General features: G+C 46.7%; 1 protein-coding gene across 1 annotated transcript in view; it reads left to right on the top strand.

The window, feature by feature from the left end:
* Galm (galactose mutarotase) overlaps window positions 1–24296 on the top strand; it is a 62304-nt gene that overhangs the window by 23063 nt on the left and 14945 nt on the right. The window lies entirely within an intron of this gene.

The following is a 24296-nucleotide window of genomic DNA, read 5'->3' as shown; positions in this document are numbered from 1 at the left end:
CTATAAAAGAAAGCATTTAGGGCTGGAGAGATGGCTCAGAGGTTAGGAGCACTGGCTGCTCTTCTAGAGGTTGGAAGTTCAATTTCCACATGATGACTCACAACCACCTGTAATGAGATCTAGTGCCCTTTTCTGTCCTGCAGGTATACATGCAGACAGAACACTGTGTACATAATAAACAAATAAGTCTTAAAACAAAAATGCAATGATAACCACAGACTGATCCAAAATATGAAAGAATTATAGCCAAAATATATTATGAATGATATATTAATGTATAAATATATAATTTATAATTATATATAAAGTAATGTATAATTATATAAAATAATATATAAATATACAATATATAATTATATAATATATTTTATATATTGTGTATAAAATATATAATATATAAATATATTATGAATTATATATTAAGAATTATAACCAAAATATATTAAGGAAAAGGCAAATCACTTTAAAAAAAAGAAAGCATTTAATTGGGAACTTGCTTACAGTTTCAGAGGGTTAATCCATGATCACCATGATGGGGTGGTGAGGAGTGTGGCAGCAGGTAGACATGATGCCAGAGCAGTAGCTGAGAGCTTATACCCAGAACAGGTGTCCACACACATACACATATATGAATCATAAATCTCATTAATCTTATCAATAAGAATCAGGAACCAGATGTCAGGATAAAATCCTGAAGGATCAGAGTAGCAGTGGAGCAGCCACCAGTGACTTCCTACCTCTTCCGTTCCTCCATCCAGAAGGGCAGAGTCCTGTTTCAGCCCTGCCTTACTACTTCCTGTCCTCTTTCTACGGTCCTCCAAACCTCTATGGTTAACTAGTGGCTAGCTCTGCCCTCTGACTCCAAGCAAACTTTATATGTCAGAACACAAACAAAATAACATCCAGAGAGAGAGAGAGAGATTGGATCTGGCGTGGGCTTTTGGAACCTCAAAGCCCACCCCTGTGACACACCTCCTCCAACAAGGCCACAGCTCCTAATCCTTCGTAACCAGTTCCACTGACTGGGAATCAAGGCTTCAACATATGAACTTATGGGAACTGTTCATGTTCAACCCCGTTACAGGGAGGGGAGAGGCCAGTGAGGTGGCTTGGCGGGTAAAGGTATTTACTGTGCAGGCTTGAGCTGAGGGAACTCATATAAACATAGAAGGAGAGATCTGATTCCACAAAGTTATTCTCTGCCCTTCACACACAGGCCATGGTACAAGTTCACCTGTACACATGTCATACACACATAAACAATAATAAAGCTAAATTACTTTACAAAGAAAAAGGTAAGTATCTGGGCCTACCCACTGAACAGCATTAACAGCAGGAATTAGAAACTTTCATAAATGTAGTGGCTATAAAATTAATTGGAAATGATATATGGGGCACACACATTTGATCTCAGCTCTCAGAAAGCAGAGGCAGATAGATCTCTGTGTTGCAGGCCAGCTAGGAGTCTGTCTGTCTGTCTATCTGTCTGTCTGTCTCCCTTTCTGTCTTCCCAGATACTGGTCAAAGCCTATACATGATTTCTCTGGCACTCTGGGTATATTCTCACACTTTTCCTAAAGCCCCATGTGCTGCCATGCAGCTGTGTGCCATGCAGCTGTGCGCTATGCAGCTGTGCACCATGCAGCTCTGCGCCATGCAGCTCTGCGCCGTGCAGCTGTGCTATGCAGCTGTGCGCCATGCAGCTGTACACCATGCAGCTGTGCTAGCCTCCATGGAGAAGGATATGGCTTTCTCTAACCCTCTTCTCCGTCTCCCTCTTCTTGGCAGCTGAAGAAAGTTACAGCTTGCCTGCCCTATTTTTCTCTCAAACTTGAGTTAAATAGTCCCCAAGTTTTTTTTATTAGAATAATAATGAGAAGTTGAAATAAATGGACTAAAAATTTCATTACCTCAGCTTTGAATATTTTCCTGGTTGCTGAGCTGGATTTGAAGGCTTTTCTGTCTGTCTCACTAACATGTGTCGTCTCCTGATATTTATGTGACTCAACAGATGAGCAGGAATAAGCAGGCCCATCTTGCCCTAGATGCAGAATTATTGCATTACAACATTATAGTAGTGGCTTCTGCCTGTGACCGATAAGGGAGAAGGTAAGCTTATAAATGAAATAACGTGTTTACCTGTATGCATTTATGAATCATCTTATACCATGCCATTGAGTTTTAATCTAATGAAAATCACGAGGGTGCACACCTGGCATCTGAAGTGTGCCATGATGTAAGGCAGAGCACAGTGGAGCCTAACCTGGAGTGTAGTGAAATACAGAAAAGGCTCCTTCGCCTCAGTTCTGCACCGCAAATGCCTTTAGGGTGAGGGTCTACACCTTGTTAGCATTCAGAACTTGGTGAAAAAGAGCTAAGAGTTTCAAGCTCTGGCAGCAGGAGCCCTGTCCTAGTCTTGCTTCATTGTGTAATGGACTGGCCTGGAACTGAGTGCTGGCATCCGGGATCACAGGCGTACACACCACCACACCCAGCTCTCGCTTGTTCTTACTCAGGATAAAGGCCATTCGTGTTTGAGTAATGTTCTAACATTTAACTGCACAGGTTTCCATTTCCTCTTTTACATATAGGCAGAAAATAGGAAGTTTAATAAGCTTGGCCTACTTCAAGACAGTATCTCAAAAAAGAGAGGGGATGGGCTGGAGATATGTTATTCCAGAGGACTAGAGTTCAATTCCCAGCACCCACACTGGGTGGCTCACAACTGCTAAAATACCAGCTCCAGGTAATTCAAAACCTCTGGCCTCCACTAGCACCCACACTCATGTGCACTTACCCCAACCCACGTACATAAGTAACAATAAGATAAAAATATTTTTAAGAAAATTAGAAGACAGGTGGTGGTGGCACATGCCTTTAATTCCAGCACTCGGGAGGCAGAGGTAGGTGGATCTCTGAGTTTGAGGCCAGCCTGGTCTACAGAGTTGCAGAACAGCCAGGACTACACAGAGAAGCCCTGTCTTAAAACACCCTCCCCCCCAAAAAAAATGAATTGGGAATGTATATGTTAAGCAGTTGTTTATGTGTGACCATGGGGCTCTGTTCTGGAACCGTCTGTGGATATTAAAATCCTCATCTGCTTAGATCCCTTATATAAAATGGCATAGTGTTTGCAAATACATACCTACATCCTCCCTTATATCTTGTTTTTATTTGTTCGGTTTGAGATAGAATATTACATCGTAGTCCTGGCTGGGCTGGAACTCACTTTGTCACTCACACTGGCCTTGAATTCACAATCCTCCTGCATCAGCTTCCTGGATTCTGGGACCAGGTGTCTATCAGCGTGCCCAGCCTCCCTTCCTGGTTGTGAACATCATCTCTAGATTATGTGGCATATTCCTAGTGTATTTCAGGTGCTGTGTGAACAGCTGTTGTACTGTGCTGTTTAAGAAGAATTAAAAGAGAAGTCGGTACAAAATGTCCAGGACAGATCAATCCACAATTGTGGTGTTTATAGATGTAAGGACCAACTGTATCTTAATGAAAAAATTTTTTTAAAAAACCTAATTTGAATAATAATGAACAGAGATAAATACATTTCTCAAAACAAGAAAATACCTAGCTACTGTTTATAATCACTATTCTTTCATATAAGATTGTGTGTGTGTGTGTATTCTGAGAATTGAATCCAAAGACCTCATGCAAACTCAGCCAACATAATCTCCTACTGAGCTACATCCCCAAACCAAGAAAAAAAGAATCTTAATACCACAGAAGTGGGAAATCTTTAATTTCAAAATGAAGAACATTTTTTATTATGTTTTATTTACTTATTGTGGAGTGTGTGGAGGGGTGCATGGGTGCCATGGTGGGAGTGTGGAGGTCAGAGGGTAATTTTCAGGTTTGTCCTTCCACCATGTCAGTCCTGGGGATTGAACTCAGGTTGTCAGGCATGGCGAGAGGTTCTTGTGCCGGCGCGCTAACTCACTAGTTCACTTTGTAAAGAACCGTGAGAGCAGATTATCACAGCCAATCTCACTTTTCTTTGTACCAAGGAGACAGACATTGTAAGCTACATCAGTAACTGGTCTGTGAAGATGCAACCACTGTTCCACACTCTTGAGATCTATTAGGACACCAGCAGAACTCGTGAGAAATCCATGGTTCTCTTCCATCTGCCCATTTGCTCATCAGTCCTAGATGCTGCCACTGTTCTACGTGACATTCAAGCAAAAGCCGTATCATTCTTTTGGAAGTTAGTTTCTCCAAAAGCGGTGCTAACCACTGTTGCTTTGTATCTCAGAGGTAGAAAAATTCATTTGCCTCGCCCAGTTTCTATCAAGAACAGATCTGTAGGAGCCCTGGACTTCCTCTGACTTTTATAGATTTGTTTATGTGTACCTGTGTTTGCCTGTATCTGTGTTTGTGCACCATGTGTGTGCCTGGTGCCTGAGGAGATCAGAAGAGGGCACTGGATTGTGAGCCACCATGTGGATGCTGGGAACTGAACCGGGGTCCTTTGTAAGAGTAGTAAGTGCTTGCCGGTGGTGGCGCACACCTTCGGGAGGCAGAGGCAGGCGGATCTCTGTGAGTTCGAGGCCAGTCTGGTCTACAAAGGGAGTTCCAGGACAGGCTCCAAAGCTACAGAGAAACCCTGTCTCGAAAAACCAAAAAATAAAAAATAAATAAATAAATAAATAAAGAGTAGTAAGTGCTCTTAACAGCTAAGCCACCTCTCCAGTCTCCATGGCTTTTAACCAAGGCTCCATAGCAGATGACTTAATTCTAAACCAGCCCAGAGGGCCCACCCATCATTCCATCATCTAGAAATGCCCCACATCCCCTGTATTGCAAGGCATTCCAGGAGTTAGTTAGCCATCTAAAAGAAGAGGCAGCAAAACAATTAGTCCATGAATCCGGACAACGTCAGGATGGCACACACATATGGAGAGAGAGAGAGAAAGAGAGAGAGAGAGAGAGAGAGAGAGAGAGAGAGAGAACTAGGACCAGGAGAGTTGGTACAGAGAGAAAGCACAGCCTGGAGGTTCTCAAGTAAAGGAAATGAGGTTAAATGGAACTGCAAGGACAAGCAGAAGTCTGTTAGATGGGGAGGATAGGTGGATGAAGCCGGGCGTCCTGAATAGAACTTGAAGCATCAGGACCAGCCCCAGGGAAATGCTGTGTTCTGGAAGCACCAAGATTGCACCAGGACTATGTGGCCTGGAGAAGTTAGATGGGTCGTGTCAGATTTACACTGAGCTCAGTGTAATGTCAAGCCCTGGATTCACCCTGAAGGAGCTCAAGGAAAATCCAACCAGAGCAGACTCACAGGTACACCTGAGTCTAGCTTGAAATTTCTAGGTATTCCATTGTAACTGGAGGTTTCTCTCCCACCCACCAGTTCCCAATATCCACTCCAACGCTTAATATTAATTACAAACTGTTTGGTCTGTTAGCTCAGGCTTATTACTAACTGGCTTTTACATCTTAAATTAACCCATTTCTATTATTCTATATTTTACCATAGGCTCATGGCTTGTTACCTCACAACTTGCTTCCCCGGTGGCTGGTGGTGTCTCTCTGACTCTGCCTTCTTTCCCCTCTCTGTTTGGATTCCCCACCTAGCTATATTCTGCCTGGCTATTTGCCAAATCAACTTCTTTATTAATCAATGATAGTGAGATATATTCACATCATTCAGCTAGAAGTGGCCTGGACCACTTCCTTTCATCGTGTCCTAAGAAACTTGTTGAAAGGCCATAATCCATTGAGACCTGGGGGGGATTGATGTGCAGTAACTAGAGTTTGTAGTGTTGTTTGATCAACCTGTAAGTTGAAGTGAAAGTTTATGACAGAAATAGTCTTTCATAGGAAACTATGGATAACCCACACTGTAACCACCGGAAGGTAGATTCTCTTAATAGTTTCTTATTTAACAGACGTAGAAACCATGCACAAGTTTAAAGAACTTGTTTGGATGTGATTTGTGTCCCCTGAAGACTCATATGTTGGAAGCTTGGTTACCGGGTGGCAGGATTTAAGAGGTGGGGCCTAGTACAAGACCATGGTACATTACACTTAGAAGGAATTTATGCCAGTCTCAGGGTAAGTTCTCATGGAAATGGGCTGTCCAAAGGGGGACCACCTCATGTGTGTGGCCTCTTGCACATGTGACATTTCCCTTCCATTTCTCCACTTTGCTGTGATACAACAGAGGATCACTCACCAGGAGCCAAACAAATATGGCCACATCATTGAGCTTTCTTTTTTTCAATTTTTAAATATTTTACGTATGGGTGTTTTGCCTGTGTGTTTGTGCACTATTTGCATGAAGTGCCCATAGAAGCCAGAAGAGGGTATCAGATCCCCTGGTATAAATGGTTGTGAGCTACCATTTGGATGCTAGAAACCAAATCCTGATCCTCTGGAGGAGCAGCTGGTGCTCTAATGGCCGAGTCATGTCTCCAGCCCAAGAAAAATTTGAATGTATGTGTCCTAGTTAGGGTTTCTGTTGCTGTGAAGAGACACCATGACCATAGCAATTCTTACAAAGGAAAACGTTTAATTGAGTGGCTTACAGTTCAGAGAAAAAGTCCATTATCTTCATGGTGGCACATGGCAGCATGCAGGCAGACATGGTGCTGGAGAAGGAGCTAAGAATTCTACCTCTTGATTCCCTGGCAACAGGAAGTGAACTGAGACACTGGGTGTGGCTTGAGCATATATGATACCTCAAAGCCTGCCTCCACAGTGACACTTCCAACAAGACCACACCTCTGCCAAGGCCACACCTCCTAATAGTGCCACTCCCTTTGGGGGCCATTTTCTTTCAAACCACCACATCTAGGGAGATCTCTATTTCTATCATTATAGAGGAAATAAGCCAAGCACCAAAAACCTTTTAGCTGATAACCAAGCATAAAAGTGGCTCCTGCAGAAGAGTCTAAGTGGACTAGGCATTGGGGAGATGCTAAAGCAACATTTTAACCAAGTTTTTATCTGATCATATGCATTCTTGAATTTTGTGGGTTTGTCCTAGGTGTTTAGTTATAATTTCCTTTTTTAAAAAAGACTTTTAAGTGTGTGTGTGTGTGTGTGTACGCATATGTGCTCTCAGAGGCCAAAAAAGTATGTTAGATCCCCTGGAGCTAGAGTCACAGGTGGTTGGAGTTGCCTGATGTTGGTGCTGGGAGCAAGTTCTCTTAGCCTGGAGCCATCTCTGCAGCCTCTAATTATGTCTACAGTTTCAACAGTTTCAATTGCTCAACCTCAGGCTGACTCTTGGTGGGTTCTGTAGGGTCCTGTCTAACGTGCAGTGTTTCCGAGGCAGTTCCCACCACAGACCTTCCCCTTTTGTGGCTAATACTTTATACTCACATTTACGTTTGAACTTCTGACCTGTAATCTAAGCTGTTTTAATTAGGGAGATGCTGAGGGTGATGCAGATCTAAAGTTGGGGTATCTTTCACTCTGGTTAGACATAGTAAAAAGCTTTTCAGGTGATGGGAAAACTTACACCTGAGACAGTAGCTGTATTTTACTGTAGGTGTATTTTACTGTAACTGCAGCATTGTGGCTGGCTATGCTGGTTCCCCTGTGTGTTCAGGGTGGAGCCAAGTCCTGTCCTCCACTTGCTTGTCTCCTGCTTCTTTACTGACTGCCCTTGGATACAGAGGGGCTGGTGCACAGGGCAACAGATGAAATGGCTCCCGTTAGATGTCAAGCTCCCATCTTTACCCCAGGCACCTGTGGGACATTTTACACTTGGGCTATTTCACTCCCTCGGGTAATTATAGGGGACATAAAAAAATGTCTTCAGCCCTTTGGTCCAGTGAAGAATAGAAGACAACAGCCTATGGGGTCTGGCTTCTCCGTTTTCTCCTTTGTCCTTTGAAGAGGCGGTTCTTCTTCCCAAGTCTCTGCACAGTAGGGGCATGTGCAGCCTTCACAGGGGCCCAATCCAATGGGCACATCACCTTGCTCTCTCCATAGAAATTCCTTCTTACCAGCCCGGAGGTTTATAGCACAACCAAGCAATATCCCTTCTGGTTCATTGTTCAGTTCAAAGGCTCCATCTTTGCCTTTCCACCTGAAAACAAACAAAAAGCCAGGTGGAGTGGTGTACTCTGGAGTTCCAACTTCTTGGGAGGCTGAGGCAGGAGAATTACTTGCACCCAAGAGTTCAAGATCAACCAAGGGAAACCTAGACCCAATGTCGAAAGAAAATAAGACAAAAGAAGGAAAAGAACATACATTAAATAAGACAAATATTTTGTATAAAATCCATTGCCTAGCTGCCAAAGCTACTCCTCGGGATGACATTTTTGGCACTTCTGGGGTCACTAGGACCTCTCTTGTACCTTGGCAGGCTGCCCTTGTGGAAGGCCTCTGTGAGGCTGAGAGCTCCCTGTGAACCCAGGGCTCAGGTTTGCAGCTGAGCCTTCAGCTGCGATCAATCGCATGTTGGCAGTGAGCTTTGTTTCTCCAGAGCGATCGTTTCTAGCTACTTAAACCAGCCCCAAACCCTTGCTGCTCATGAAACATTTACTCTCAGTACGACGTTGGGAGCCTGCTTTCATCACGTATCTTGGGTCCCTTTGAGTGAGTGTGCTTCCTTCCTGTATTGGAGTCAAATTGAGCCCCGAAATGAAACTCCTAGAGGTCATTTACAGAAAGGGCAGATAGTATAACAATGTCAGGAATATAGAGAACTCCCGTTTTCTTTTTCCATGTTTATGTGTGTGTGATGTGTGTATTGGTGTCTGTGTGTGTGTGTGTACGTGTTCTTGAGGAAGCCTTAAATGGGTGCCTGGAATCTTCCTCAATCTCTCTTCTACCTTATTCTTTGAGGCACAATTGCTCAGTCAAAGCCAGAGCTCACAGATTAGGCCAGTCTCCCTAGCCAGCTTTCTCAGAGGCACTTCTAGCTCCTCCTTCCAAGGCTCACAGAGAAGCCACCTCCTCTGCCCAGCATGTACATGAGCCTGAGGGTCCAAACCTGGGTCCTCCTGCTTGTCTAGCAAGCACTTTGACTACTGAGCCACCTCCCTGACTCCAGTATCGTCGGAATCTTGTTAGCAGGTTGACTTCAGGGCCTGATTCTAGTGCCCCGTCCTCCAACAGCAAGAGAAAGCTGGGGCCCTACTCAGGTAGCACAAGAGAGTCAGACCCAGCGATGAATTCACGCCCAGACTTGTAACCCTAAATTCTACCCTTGCCCAGAATGGAGGGACTAGGAGGCAAGCTACCCAGCCAAGACGTCACCGTGTACAACTGTGTTTGTTTGTGCTGTGCTGTATCTGTAGTAGTGTATAAGGAATAAGAAACCAGAAAGGGATGCTCTAGCCCACTCATCCGCTTCTTACAGTAACATTAGTTTTAAAAAATGTTTAAAATTCCTTTCCTTGAAAAAAATATAACTCTTATTTTTAAAAAGTTTTCCTCAGTCCCCCACCCCATATGCATTTACCTGCTGTTCTTGCTGCCCTGTGTTTTTGAAAACTCTTTGTAAAATCACATGATAGCAGCCCCATTTTGATCAAATTAGAGTTCTGGTCGGAAAGGCTTACCACAAGGCTGTCCAGGGAGGCCCAGCAAGACGATTCTCTTTTCTTTCAACCTCTCTCAGTTCAACCTACAATCCCGTCTATGATCTAATTACTTCTCTAGTGTGGCTCTGTTTATCCTCCAAAGAAATAAGATGTTCCAAGGTTGCCTCTTATTTCCCAAGCTGCTGCGGGTGACGACTGATGTTCGAGTGCCGGCACGTGGGCTTTAATCTTTCTAGAGCTTCTCACAGAAATTTCCTCAAGTCTCCATATACACCTAAAATAATGCCTGAGGTATTTATTTCCATCATCCACAGAGATGTTTCTCTTTCCTTCCTGCCTCCCCCATGTCCCTAGCCATCGGGCCCTGCTGATTCTTGGCTCCTGGTGTGCCTCCAGTCTGTTCCTTTAGTCTTTCACGTTAGTTCTACAGCTCCATCTTCATCACTGTTCTCCTGGTTTAGGTGACTTCTCCCTCGATTTAATCAGTTCCTGCCTTACATTATGGGCAAATAAATTTTGATCAATAAATGAATGGACAAATGAATCTAGATGATTACTTTCTAACTGAAAATAAAACCTTAAATATTTTTTTCTCTATCTAGTTCCTAAATGCACCTAAAATACAAGTCTTCGCTAATTCCTTCTTTGAAATACCTTTGTAGGGCCTGGGCCTGTAGCTCAGTTGGCAGATTACTTGGCTAGCATGTGTGAAAGTTCTGAGTTCTTCCCCAGCACTGTGTAAACTGGGTATAATGGTACACGCCTCTCATCCTAGCACTCGGGAGATGTAGGTAGGGTCATTATAAGTTCTAGGTCACACTTGACTACATAGGAAGTCTGAGGTTAGCCTGGGCTACATGACACTTCATCTCAAAACAAAAACCACCCCCCCACACACCTTTTTTACATTACTACCCAGCCAGACACTGGCTGCTTCCCAGGATGCTCTCGCCATGCCTCGCTCACACCTTGCAGGTCTCTGAACATCCCCCACCCCCGTCCTTCGGGGCCTGTAAATACTCACTTTGCCTCACAGACCCCCTCTCACCCTTCAAGGTCCTCATTTTCTTCTTGCCTGTCCTTCCTGATCTTCTCCAGAGCAACTTTGTTTCCTATACATGGTTTTGGTAATGCCTGGCCCCCTGGAGAGTTTCTTACTATCCAAACCCTTCTCTCTGTCCGTCCGCAGCCGAGGATGTTCCACAGACATCTATCTGCCAGGATAGTTGTAAAACCAAAGAAGGGCTTGATGTCTGGTTTGAAGCTGGAAAACTGACGTAGGGCTGGTGAGATGGTGCCGCAGGTAAAAGACGCCGCCACCTGAGGCCAATCCCTGGCTTTCACGTGGTGAAGGCAGAAAGCCGGCTCTCACAATTGTCCTCTGACCTCCACATGTAGGCCGTGGCACGTGTGCACATGTGCACTCACATGTGTGCACGAATACGGAAAGGCACATACAAAATACATAAAATGTTAGAATCAATACACACACACACATTTAATATAGGGGCTCACTATGCAGCCCTCACTATTATAGATCCAGGTGGCTTCAAACTGAGAGAGATCTTCCTTCTTCTGCCTCCTGAGTGCTGGGATCAAAGGTGTGTGTACTCACTATATAGACCAGGCTGACCTTGCACTCACAGAGATCTCCCTGCCTCTGCCTCCCAAGTGCTGGAATTAAAGGCGTGCGCCACTACACCCCAATCCTTGCAGTGTTGTAAACAGTGTTTTATGCAGTATGGTGTGAGAACTGGGATTCAGAAAACCAGGTTCTAGCCCCATGAGCCATGCCCTCAAGTCAGCCAAGAGAATTCTGGTCTTTATGAACCAAATATGGAAAATCTGAGTTGAACTCTGACATCCTGTCCCAGGTCTAAAGCTCTGCCCCAAAGACCACGTGTTAGCCAAGATGTGTCTAGAAATCTGAGGAAAGAACTGAAGGGATCCGGAAGCTCCTGAGAGCCTGTGGCAGATCTCGCGTGAGCTGGCCAAGCCATCTGGGTCTGCACAGGGCTTTTCTTACCTTTCTGCTCTCTCGGTAATAACAGTCTATGGCTGCCTTGTTGGGTAGTTGTGTGCCACTGGTGGTAGGGCTTTCCTGCTGAGGAATTTCAGGCAGGGTTGGGTGTTTTGTTTCCCTTTGCCCAGTTCATCACAGCTGCACTTCTGAAGGGAACCGGAAGGTGAGCTAAAGGAGGGAGGTGCACACCAAGCAAAGCCATGTCCCCAGAGAAGCAACCGCAGTGAAGGGCTTGAAACAGCCGGCTTCTGTTTCTGCTTGAGCTGATGCTCATCGGCTCATGTCAGGATTCAGGCCTGGACCCTCGGACACAAAGGATGGAGCCAGCAAACACACTGCAAATAGAAACAATCATGTGTCAGGGCTGCGGGTCCAAAGGCAAGCCCCTCCAGTTCCATGTCTGCCTCTCGCTCCTTCTCTTCCCAGTTTCTTTCTCCAGTATTGACTGTGTGCCAGGCACTGTGTCAGTCCTGGCAGGGTAATACTGGGTAAGCTCTGCCTACACTGGGAGCATACAGTAGTGCCCACGGCACAGGTTCTGTCCGCAGTGAAGAAAGGTTGTAGTTAAAGAAGTACAGGAGATGCTAGGGAGATGGTTCAGAGGCTAAGAGTTCTGCCTGTTCTTCCCGAGGACTCAGGTTCGATCCCCAGCTAACAACCAGCAGTAATTCCAGTCCTAGGGGATCGATTGCCCCTTTCTGGCCCCTGAAGACACTGCACAGATATGGTTCACAGACATGCAAGCAGGCAAAAACAAAACAAAACAAACAAACAAAAAAAACCACACACAAAATAAAAAAATAAAGTACACAGGCTGGAGAGTTGGCTCAGTGGTTAAGAGCACTGCTTGCTCTTCCAGAGGTCCTGAGCTCAATTCCCAGCAACCACATGGTCACTCACAACCATCGGTAATAAGACTTGGCACTCTCTCCTGCCCAGCAGGCATACATGTAGACAGAACACTATATACATAATAAATAAATATTTAAAAAAAATAAATAAAGTACAGGTGAAACTGGCACTAAAGCCAGGCTTGGTAGTACACATCTATAACCCCAGCACTCTGGAGGCTAAGGCAGGAGGATTGCCGCAAGTTTGATATATAATGAGTTCAAGGGCAGCTCCAGATACATTGCAAAAGTCTGTATCTAAAATAAATAAATAAAGGTGGCTAGGAAGATGGGCAAAGACACTCATTGCTAAGCCTGATGACCTGAGTTCAAGCCCTGGTAGAAGGAGAGACTTGACTCTTGAAAGTTATCCTCTGAATTCCTCATGCTCACTGTGGCACACGTGTCCACACTTGTACACATGCATCACACACACGAAGGAAGGAAGGAAGGAAGGAAGGAAGGAAGGAAGGAAGGAAGAAGTAGCACTAAAAGATTAGGTCTGTGGCATTAAGCTGCTTGTTCTAGAAGAGGTCCTGCCTAAACAGCATGCAAGGGGATTGCTGCAGGCTCCCCAGACTCTCCTGATGGCACTGATGCTTCCCAAGGGACACATTTCTGAGGACCTTTCCACCAAGTGATTCCGAGAGCAGCTTTGCGAGCTTCCCTGAGCTGCTTGCGAGCCTCCCTGAGCTGCTTGTGTTCCCTGCTAGGAAACACATCACCCACTGCTACAAGAATGGCAAACATGAGCCTGCCTGCTGGAGATTTAGCAGGAAGATAGCTCAGGAGTGAGCACTCGGCCAGGCTCCGTGGAATCCCTGTGAACTGTGGGCTCACGTCAAGTGAATCTGTCATAGTGGAAGTCATTTGCCAGCGTTCTGATCACTGCCCTTAGAGATCTGATTATCACTCATACCTTCCCCCTCCTGCAGGTCCAACGAGGGTGCATAGAGCTTCTTAGGGCTCTTCTATCCCAAAGAGGCTGAAGGTTAATGGGGCTTTGAATAATGCATTAGAGGCTGACTTGAGCGAGTTCCCAGAGCAACATCCTTACAGAGTCTAATGACTTCCACACTATGTGAAGCTTGACCATACCTAGAGAGAGAGTAGAACACTAGAGAAGCCATGGAGAAGCTCCCAGGAATGGGGAGAATCTGACGTAGCTTGAGTAGTCATAGAGATATTTAGGAGATAAAATCAGGAGGCTGGAGCAGGGAAACACAGCTCAGTGGGTGCTTGCAGACTTGAGTTCCAGCTCCAGAACCCATATAAAAAAAAGCTAAGTGTCTTAGAACATGCCTATAATCCCAGATCTGACAAAGAGGTAGAGACAAGAGGATCCCTGGCGCTCTCGGGCCAGCCATCCTCTCCAAATCTGTAAGTTCCAGGCCAGGGAGAGACCCTGTCTCAAAAACCAAGGTGGGTGGGTCCTGAGGAATGACCTCTGAGACTGTTTCTCCAGTGGCCCCTGGGCAGCAGAAACAAAGATATTAAACAGTGGTGAGGGGGCGGGGTTTACAGTGCAGAGGGCAACCTTTGCGAGCGGCTAAAAGCCTGATGCATTTTAGCCTTGGAAGCTGTGAGCAAGTCCCGTCATGACTACTAAGCAGATGAGTGTGCTGTTAGGGAGAAAGGAGGCTTGGAGACACTATTTGCACGTGCACTCTTTTTTTTTTTTTTTTTTTTGGTTTTTCGAGACAGGGTTTCTCTGTGGCTTTGGAGCCTGACCTGGAACTAGCTCTTGTAGACCAGGTTGGTCTCGAACTCACAGAGATCCGCCTGCCTCTGCCTCCCGAGTGCTGGGATTAAAGGCGTGTGCCACCATCGCCTGGCTCACGTGCACTTTGTAGAGCAAACCTTGTGCGGTCCCAAGAAGAAACAAACTGAGGAGAGCAGCGATGTGAAACCCAAACTCAAGAGGGCCCAAGGAAACCACCACTAAGATTTTAGGTATCAGAAAGATCCGTGCAAAGGTACCGGGAAGATGGCCAGGTAGAGAGCAGAGGGAAAAAGGGTGTCCCTGCTAGCCCCACAGAACAGCATGGTGGGGCAGAAGCTGGTTTGTGATGTGGAGGGAAGACAGGAAGTGAAGAGTCAGAAAGTGGGGGCCTGTGAGTGGCTCTCAACTAAGCTGACTTGAAAGCAGAGCCCTGGGCCTCCTCCCCGAATTTCTGCTTTGTTTGTTCTGCTGATAGCCTAACGGGTCTGTCTGTCCTCAACAGCCTGCATGAGAAATGGAAGAGGCAGGGAAGGGGAGCCAGGGCATCTCCAAGAGGCATGGGTACCAGTGAAGTTAGGTTTTAATCAAAAGGAAAACTGGCTTACCGAGTAAAATGGTTATGAGAGAACTCAGGGAAACCAGCTACTGAAGACTGGGACCCCGTATTTGTGTAGCCTCAGTCAGGTCTTCTGTGAATATTCTCCTGCTTCTTTTAGACGTCAGGACAGAGAAGGGGGATTGGCCCACAGATGGGCCTTTGTCAGATGAAAGGGCTGGAGGTCAGAGTGCAAGACAGGTCCATGAATGTCACTGAGCCCTTAGCTCAGGCCCTAGACAAAGGCTATTTCATAAGGATTGAAGCTGCGAAGGACGGGAGGATGCACAGTCAGAAAACATGGTGACACCAGGGACCTGGCAGTCCCTGGAGATCAGACCTGTCAGGAACCTCATGCCTGCGGCAGAGCGGGAAGGCCTGGACGCCACAGCTGGGCAGAGGGCGCCCGCAGGATAAACATTTTACTTAAGGCGAACCCACGTGTGCAGAGCCGATAGGGAAAGATGGGAAAACACTGTCATGTAAATGCCTCGTGTGAGGTTAACCATGAGAAACTGCCTTCTCACCCAAAAGTGACCCGCAGTTCAGCTTAGCTTTTCCTGCTGGGGATGTCACGTCATATCTGGACGCCGTACCCTCCCCCACTGCAAGTCATAGATAATTCATAAAGTACTCAGAGGAATGGAAAGGGGTGGGAGGGGGCGGGAGGGGTGGGGTGGGAGAGGGCCGGAGGGGTGGGCCCCACCCACACAGTGGCAGAACGAAGCCACAAACACAACTAGACAGCACAGTGCGCGCGGGCTTTGAGGTTACGTGACTTGTGAAGATGTATCCAAACGCGGCCTGTAGAGGAAAAGCCCAAGGTGTTTTACTTGCCAACTGCTGGAACAAAGTAAAAATTCCCACCCAGGGTGTTACTTTTCATTATCATTCTCTTTATGTTGTTACCTAAAATAATAACTGCCATTCTGGAGATGATTTACCAAGATAGCTTAATTAGATAGCAGGCGGGTACCTGTGCCCAGGAGCCCAGTACTGCAGGCCTCCTCATGCAAATCTCTCTGACTGTCCCCAGCCTGCCGCTAAAGAGATAAACATAATTGGAGCAGCTGGGCTGCAGGCACAGCTGGGCCGTCCCCATGGCGACCATATCCAGCACGGAGTGGAGCGCTTCCTGTTGCTCCAGCTTTCTTCCTCGCTCTTTTTTCAAAGATCGTGCAGCAGTCCATCTGAGCCCAGACCTGTGCTTTTCAGCTTCAACGTGCAGACCAGTCACTGGGGAGTGACCTGAACTACAGGTCCTACCTCCGTGGTCTCTGCAGTTGAGCGAGTGGGTCCATGATTCTCACAAGCCCCTAGGTGACCCACGTACTGGTGGTGGTGGTCCTTGGGTCTCACTCCAAGCAGGGCCCCGACAAAGCTCCAGCTAGCCTGCAGGAGCCCGTGTTGCTTTTCTCATTTCGGCACCATTTCTCCACTTTTGTTGCCCTCCCTAGCTTCCTGATGGTCTCCAGTGACCCTTATCCCAATATCCTCCTCTCCTTCCTAGAGCCCACCATTACTGGACTCTGGTCTCTCTGTCATAAAATTTGCATTTTTCAGATAGCTCTTCAGCAAGTTACATTTAGCCAGTGGTCTCCTTGGATAAGACAAGCTGAAGATTCTATTTAAAAAAAAAAAAAAAAGGCCGGGCGGTGGTGGCGCACGCCTTTAATCCCAGCACTCGGGAGGCAGAGGCAGGTGGATCTCTGTGAGTTCGAGGCCAGCCTGGTCTACAAGAGGTAGTTCCAGGACAGGAACCAAAAGCTACAGAGAAACCCTGTCTCGAAAAATCAAAAAAAAAAAAAAAAAAACAACAACAAAACAAACAAACAAAAAACAAACAAAACAAATGACTGAGAGGCAGGTGGATATCTGTGAGTTCGAAGCCAACCTGGTCCACAGAGTGGGTTCCAGGACAGCCAGGGCTACACAAAGAAACCGTGTCTCAGAAAACCAAAAAAGAAAAAAAAGAGGGGCTGGAGAGATGGCTCAGAAGGTTAAGAGCATTGCTTGCTCTTCCAAAGGTCCTGAGTTCAATTCCCAGCAACCACATGGTGGCTCACAACCATCTGTAATGAGGTCTGGTGCCCTCTTCTGGCCTGCAGGCATACACACAGACAGAATATTGTATACATAATAAATAAAATAAATAAAAAATAAAAAAAAAAAGAAAAATATGTCTAGGGATGAGACTCACTTGCCAGAGTGCCTGTCTAGCGTGTATGAGGCCTGGGGTTCGTTCTCAGTATAAAACTGTGTGGGAGCCGCACCCGTATCTCGGGACTGGAGCAGTAGTGTCAAGAGGATCGGAAGTCCAAAGTCATCTCAGCTGTGCAAGCTTAAGCCCCCTGGGCTGTGAAAGGCTCTGTCTCAAGTGTCACGGAGTGTTCCCACAATTAACAACCACCTTCGCTGCTTTTGTCTCATGAGTGTGACAAAAATCTTGCGGTGTTGTAATTGGAAATCATCTATCTGTCCCGCCTCTGGGTCCCAGAGCTGGACAGCAGTGGGGTGGGTTAGAATGCTGTTCATTACCCACCGGGGTCACACATTGGAAAGGCTTTTCTTTTCTTTTCTTTCTCTCCTTCCTTCCTTCCTTTCATGAGATACGATTTCTCTTTGTAGCCTTGGCTATCTTGGAACTCACGCTGTAAACAAGGCTGGCCTCGAACTCACAGAGAACCATCTACCTCTGCCTCCCAAGTGTTGGGATTAAAGGCGTGTGCCACCACCACCCAGCTGGTGGTCATATTGTTAAAGGTGATCGCCTTTAATAACTGGAGAGGCATACATGTGATGACAGACAAACAAATAGACAAAAATACATACACATAAAAATAAAATTGAAGCCGGGCGGTGGTGGTGCACGCCTTTAATCCCAGCACTCGGGAGGCAGAGGCAGGCAGATGTCTGTGAGTTCGAGGCCAGCCTGGTCTACAAGAGCTAGTTCCAGGAACCAAAAAGCTACGGAGAAACCCTGTCTCAAAAATCAAAAATAAATAAATAAAATAAAATAAAATTGAAGCTGGGCAGTGGTGGTGCATGCCTTTAATCCCAGCACTCGGGAGGCAGAGGCAGGTGGATCTCTGGGAGTTCGAGGCCAGCCTGGTCTATAAGAGCTAGTTCCAGGACAGGCTCCAAAGCTACAGAGAAACCCTGTCTCTTAAAAAAAAAAAAAAAAAGAAAAATCAAGGTTTAGTGAGATGGCCCAGTGATTAAGAGCACTTGTTGTAAACCAATTTGTAAACCAATCATTCTATGGAATCGATTGCCAAACAGGTGAACAGGATGCTCCAGGGAAGTGACATTATGGATACTGGTGGTCATAACTTCTGATATCCACCGAAATCCTGGGTAGACACTTGATCTCTGCAGCTGCACTTTGGAGGTTTCATTAGGAACGAGTCCTGCTTTCTTCAATGCGTCATATCCCTACTATTTCTGAAAGCTCTTGATTTGCTCACACTGAGTCACGCATCTCTGCCTTCCTGGGTTTGTTGTATGTACTGCAAGAAAATAGAGGGAAGCCGGGTGGTGGTGGTGCACACCTTTAATCTTAGCATTCAGGAGGCAGAGGCAGGCGGATCTCTGTGAGTTTGAGGCCAGCCTGGTCTACAAGAGCTAGTTCCAGGGCAGCCAGGACTATTTCACAGACAAACCCTGTCTCACAAAACCAAAACCAGAGAGAGAGAGAGAGAGAGAGAGAGAGAGAGAGAGAGAGAGAGAGAGGAGAGAGAGAGAAAGAAAGAGATTATAAATGCTGCAGGGTTAGGCCTTTTGTGTTACCTGGAGTCTTTGCTGCATTGCTGTAAGTGGCTATCAGCCAGCAGATCCCTGACTGGCTCACTGACCAAATCCCTGGTGATGTCACTGCATGCAGCATTGCGCCTGTGGATTTGGGCATGCAGTCAGGGAAGACAGCATGTTTGGTGATTCTTTTTTTTTTTTTTTATTAAAGATTTCTGCCTCCTCCCCGCCAACGCCTCCCATTTCCCTCCTCCTCCCCCAATCAAGTCCCCCTCCCTCATCAGTCCGAAGAGCAATCAGGGTTCCCTACCCTGTGGGAAGTCCGAGGACCACCCACCTCCATCCAGGTCTAGTAAGGTGAGCATCCAAACTGCATAGGCTCCCACAAAGCCAGTACATGCAGTAGGATCAAAAACCCATTGCCATTGTTCTTGATGCTCTGTGATTCTTACGGTGTAGGCGTGACTGAACTAGGAAGTTCTAGGAACCTTCTGTGTGTGCATATATACTTTTCCTCGAGAGAGGGAGAGAAAGTCTGTACTTTCAGGATTCTCAAGGGAACCCCTGACTCCACACAAAGTTTTAAACCCGTTATTCTAAATCTTTAAATAATTAACAGTGGAAAGTGAAAAACAAAACAGAAATATCCTATTCTTAAATGGAACTGGCCGTGCTCCAACACTTTTCTCCTACCACATACACGTGTGCGTGCACGTGTGTAACAATCAAAACAAGCTAATTGTGTGCCAAGCAGATGTCAGTATTAGCTGTCTTAAAAATGGAGAAATTAAATCCTACAAAGACACAGAACTTATCCAAGATCGGTTAGGAAATTCATCTGAATCCGAAGGTATTTTACATAGTTATACAAAGCAAAATACAAGGAAAACAGAGCCTTTTTTCTAAATTGTGCCAATGGCAGAGGGCTGTAATCCCAGCTGCTTGAGAGGCCGAGGAAGGAGAATTTCAAGTCAAGGTCTGTTTGGGCAACTTTGTGAAACCCTACCTTAAAATAAAAAGCAGAAGAGATCCTTGGTGTATGGGTTAGTGGTAGAGTGGTTGCCTAAGGCCCAGGTTTAATCCCTGGGACCACACACGCGCGCACACAGGACAGGATCTCGTGTTTTCTACATTGTCCTGAGACTCTAGTCAAAGGATAACCTTTACTTTCTGGCTGTCCTGCTTCCACTGCGCAAGTGCTGGGGTTGTAGACAAGCAGCATCCGATTTATGCAGTTGCTGTGTTTGTGCACGGTGCTGGGGATTGAACCCAGAGCCTTGCATATGCTAGGAGAGTGTCTTCCGCCTCAAACTCACAGAAATCCGCCTGCCTCTGACTCCTGATCCCTTTTGTTTTTAAATTTTATTATTAAATTAAAATACAGTGTTCCACCTGCATATATGCCTGCATGACCAGAAGAGGGCAGCAGATCTCATTACAGATGGTTGTGAACCACCGAGCGGTTGCTGGGAATTGAACTCAGGCCCTCTGGAAGGTCAACCTCTGGGCCATCTTGCCCAGTCCTGGTCCTCGTCTTGTGTAGGTCCTAAGGATCAAACTTAGGTCATAGGCTTTTTGACAAGCGCCATCTTGCTGACCCTATTTTTTCTCCTCCTCCTTTAAAAAATGTTAATATTTAGTGTTCTTCATGTGTGCGGCGGTGTATCTGTATGGAAGGGGGTGTTGGAGGTGTTAGATGACAGCACATATGTAGAGGACAACACTATTTTTAAAAAGCAACACACAGCTGAACTGTGCCGGCGCACATCTTTAGTCCCAGCACTCAGGAGGCAGAGGCAGGTGGATCTCAGCGAGTTTGAGGGCAGCCTGGTCTGCAGAGGGAGTTCCAGGACAAGTAGGACTGTTACACCGAGAAACCTGTCTCAAAAATCAAAAAAAAAAAAAAAAGTAACACACACAATGTGTATATGTATGTGTGTGTGTATGTCTGTGTGTATATATGTGTGTGTATGTGTGTGTTGAGACAGGGTTTCTCTGTGTTGCTTTGGAGTCTTGTCCTGGAACTAACTCTTGTAGACCAGGCTGGTCTCAAACTCACAGAGATCTGCCTGCCTCTGGTTCCTGATTGCCGGGATTAAAGGTGTGCGCCACCACCGCCTGGCTCACACACTATTTTTGATCAAGGGTTCATAAGCAGCAGCTCACTGAGATTACCATCTACCCTGTTTCTTTTCTTTTTTTTTTAATTTATTTATTATGTATACAATATTCTGTATACATGTATGTATGTCTGCAGGCCAGAAGAGGGCACCAAACCCCATTACAGATGGTTGTGAGCCACCATGTGGTTGCTGGGAATTGAACTCAGGACCTTTGGAAGAGCAGGCAATGCTCTTAACCACTGGGCCATCTCTCCAGCCCCCTCTACCCCATTTCTTACATCTTTCAACCGCATGCCCTAATTGTCGAGCTCAGAACCCATCGCATCTGTGTAATGTTGTATAACTGTGTCCAGCTTGTGTCCCAAGCCAAAGTTCACAGGAAGAGAAGTCTATTCCCGTGTTGTCATCTCCACCCCCTCCTCACTTTAGCCAATCCTGACTCATAAAACTAGGCTCCTGACACAGCTCTGAAAAACCCTTGCCGGCCCGCCTGAACCCCCCAGCCGTGGCGTTTTCACAACCCTGTAGAAGTTTCTATTGTAAGTCTGTGTCTGCCGTGTTGTTTTAGGCTTCCTGGAGTCAGTTTAACCATTGACACAGATAATACTTGAAAAAATATTGAACTCACAAACTCCTGTTTGTGTGTCACAGGACAACCTCAGTTGTGGTTCCCTGGGCGCTATCCAGCCTGTCCTTTGAGACCTCTCGCTGGCCTAGAGCTTAACAAGTAAGCTCGGGAGCCGGACGGTGGTGGCGCACGCCTTTAATCCCAGCACTCGGGAGGCAGAGGCAGGCGGATCTCTGTGAGTTCGAGACCAGCCTGGTCTACAAGAGCTAGTTCCAGGACAGGCTCCAAAGCCACAGAGAAACCCTGTCTCGAAAAACTAAAAAAAAAAACAAAAAACAAAAAAAAAAACAAGTAAGCTCGGCTTGCTGGCCAGTGAGCCCAAGCAGCTGCCTTCTGCATCTGCCTGAGAGCTGGGATTATATGCCATTATGTCTGGCCTTTTAAAGTTTAAAATTATTAATTTTTTAATGGAGGTTTTGTGGAATAAACTCAGGTCTTCGAGCACTCCCCCAGTACCTCTGTTTGGTTTTCTCCCCATCCAAAAGTAATTTAAGGGTCCATGCTCTTGATGTAGGCTCTCCTGAAGGCAGCTAAAAACAACGTGCAAAGGGGAGGAGGATGGGAGTGACCTCCGAGGGACTTGTCAGTAAGTTCTGAGAGGCAGAAACATCCTGAGCTGCTGCACTGGAGCCGTTGCTACAAACAAACCCCTTGAGCCCAGTCTTTCTGGGTCTCTCATTGTTTCTTTTGGTCAGAGCGAGTCATCCTCCAGGGCCTCCAGCAAAGACCAGAGCAGCTGCTGGGACATCTGCAGAGTCCTCTTCCGTGTTTGCCTGTCACCCTGACCGCACACACTCCTCCTTGTGACTTAGACTTCTTGGTGGTGTGGTGGCCAGTTGTCCAGCGCACATGTCCTGAAGAGCAGCCCAGGCTGAAGCCACTTTATATTTCCTAACTTCATCTCAGGACTCACACCTAGCACCTCTGTTGTTTGAGGCGGTTGTTGTGGTGCATCTAAGTTCAAGGGGGAAAGGAAGACGCCAGCTGTCAGTGAGGGAGTGTCAGTACCACGTTAGAAAAGGACATGGGGCTGGGGTGTAGACTAGGGTGCAGTCTGTAAGACCTGAAGAAAGGCCACATTCCTGGTGATAAAATGTGGCAGTGGGACCCTCAGTGAGAGGAGAGAAGTCAAGGCAGGGGGGTTACTAAAGGCAGGGGCTGGGAGTTCTCACTTTCGGAGAGTAAATACCACTCTGTCAGGGATGCACACAGAACGACCTAGACTAACCCCTGGTGACAGAGATGTAGCATTAGTAAGTTCTGTCTTCAGTGACCAGATCCGCTTCATCTGGCAGAAGGGATGCAGCTGTTACAGCTAGCGCGACGATGTGCTCGTGGACCCCTGTTGTCCTCTGCACGCACCCTCTCTTCTAGCACCGCTCCTGTCCTAATGCTTGGCCTTTTGGGTGGTGCCCTGACCTCCTAGTCCCGTAGTCGCGCCATCTTTGGATGCCTGTCCTTCATGTGTCCTTACCTGCTCAGGGCTACTGTCTCGGGTTTGACTGTTTTCCTCCCTTGCGGCCTGCCGTGAGCACTCTTCAGTTGTCTGTCTTTGAGATCCTGTCCCTCTTCAGGACCACAGGAACCCGTAGTCCTTTGATCCTTCTGCTCTCACCCACCCACTCATGACCTCACTTTCCACTCTACCCCAGCCCAGCTTAGGTCAGGAGCCCATCACGGAAAAACGCCTCTTTGCGAATCTTCTTAATTTTCTTGCCTCTCTCCCTCCTCTTGGAGTCTGCAGGCAAGCTCCACGCTGTTAACTCCAACCCACGCTCACCACAGCTGCTTCCCAGATGCTTCCCCGCGGGTTTAAGTCATGGCTGTGGCCGTGTGAACAGCATGCAAGGGATCATTACTGCTGTGTGTCCCTAGGCTTTGCTGGAATGAGGAAGCAGGTTCAGTCAAGTCAACTCCTGAGCCCTTGAGCTGTACGGCCACATCTTCATCTTCCGGTCAGAGGTTACCAACTGCAGGCTTTAGGTTTTGCTGCACATGTGACGGATGGATGGATGGACAGATGGACAGGGAGGGAAGATGGGAGGGATCCGGTGGCTTCTAAACTAGAACCATGATATGGCACCCTCTCTGTGGACACATTTTCCATTTCCTTTTCATTGTCTGTACACTAGGCCTTCAAAGCATGATTGACGTCTCTTTTCTATTCTTAGCACAAAGCAGAAACTCGTATATGCAGATTAGCAAATTAAAAGAACTCGTTCATTTTCCAGAGTCTCAGAAAAGCCAAGAGGACTTGGGGGCTTAGGGCGGAAGGTGCTGTCACCAAGGCAGACATATCATAGTGAGTCAGATAGGGCTTTCAAGAACATTTAGAGACTTCGAGACTCTGGAAATGTCCCTTTTTTTTTTTTTATTTATTTATCAAAGATTTCTGCCTCCTCCCCGCCACTGCCTCCCATTTCCCTCCCCCTCCCCCAATTAGGTCCCCCTCCCTCATCAGCCCGAAGAGCAGTCAGGGTTCCCTGCCCTTTGGGAAGTCCAAGGACCTCCCACTTCCTTCCAGGTCTAGTAAGGTGAGCATCTAAACTGCCTAGGCTCCCACAAAGCAAGTACGTGCAGTAGGATCAAAACCCATTGCCATTGTTCTTGACTTCTCAGCAGTCCTCATTGTCCGCTATGTTCAGCGAGTCCGGTTTTATCCCATGCTTTTTTAGACCCAGGCCAGCTGGCCTTGGTGAGTTCCCGAAAGGTCATCCCCATTGTCTCAGTATGTGGGTGCACCCCTCGCAGTCCTGAGTTCCTTGCTCGTGTTCTCTGGAGATGTCCCTTTGCACCTGGGACAGTGTCTCTCTGCAAAGTGAGGGATTTGGATGAGGCAGCTCACACGGGTCTTTCTGGACTCACGTTCTGACTGTGTCACTGAATGCTGCCACCTCCATAAGGGCTCCTGCTTTCCTGCATTGGCTCAGGCATCCTCAGCTTTGCCATCAAGCAAAGACTCTAGATCATGGCGGTAACTATGGAAGACAGGACTCTTTCAGAACCGACCTTCGTCAAAGGCGGAGAAGCTCGCCATACTGTACTAGTT

The sequence above is a fragment of the Chionomys nivalis genome, chromosome 1 (genome assembly GCF_950005125.1).
Source record: "Chionomys nivalis chromosome 1, mChiNiv1.1, whole genome shotgun sequence".
NCBI classification, from domain to species: Eukaryota; Metazoa; Chordata; class Mammalia; order Rodentia; family Cricetidae; genus Chionomys; species Chionomys nivalis.
Note: the sequence above shows the minus strand (reverse complement) of the source record. Positions and strands in the feature narration are given on the sequence as shown.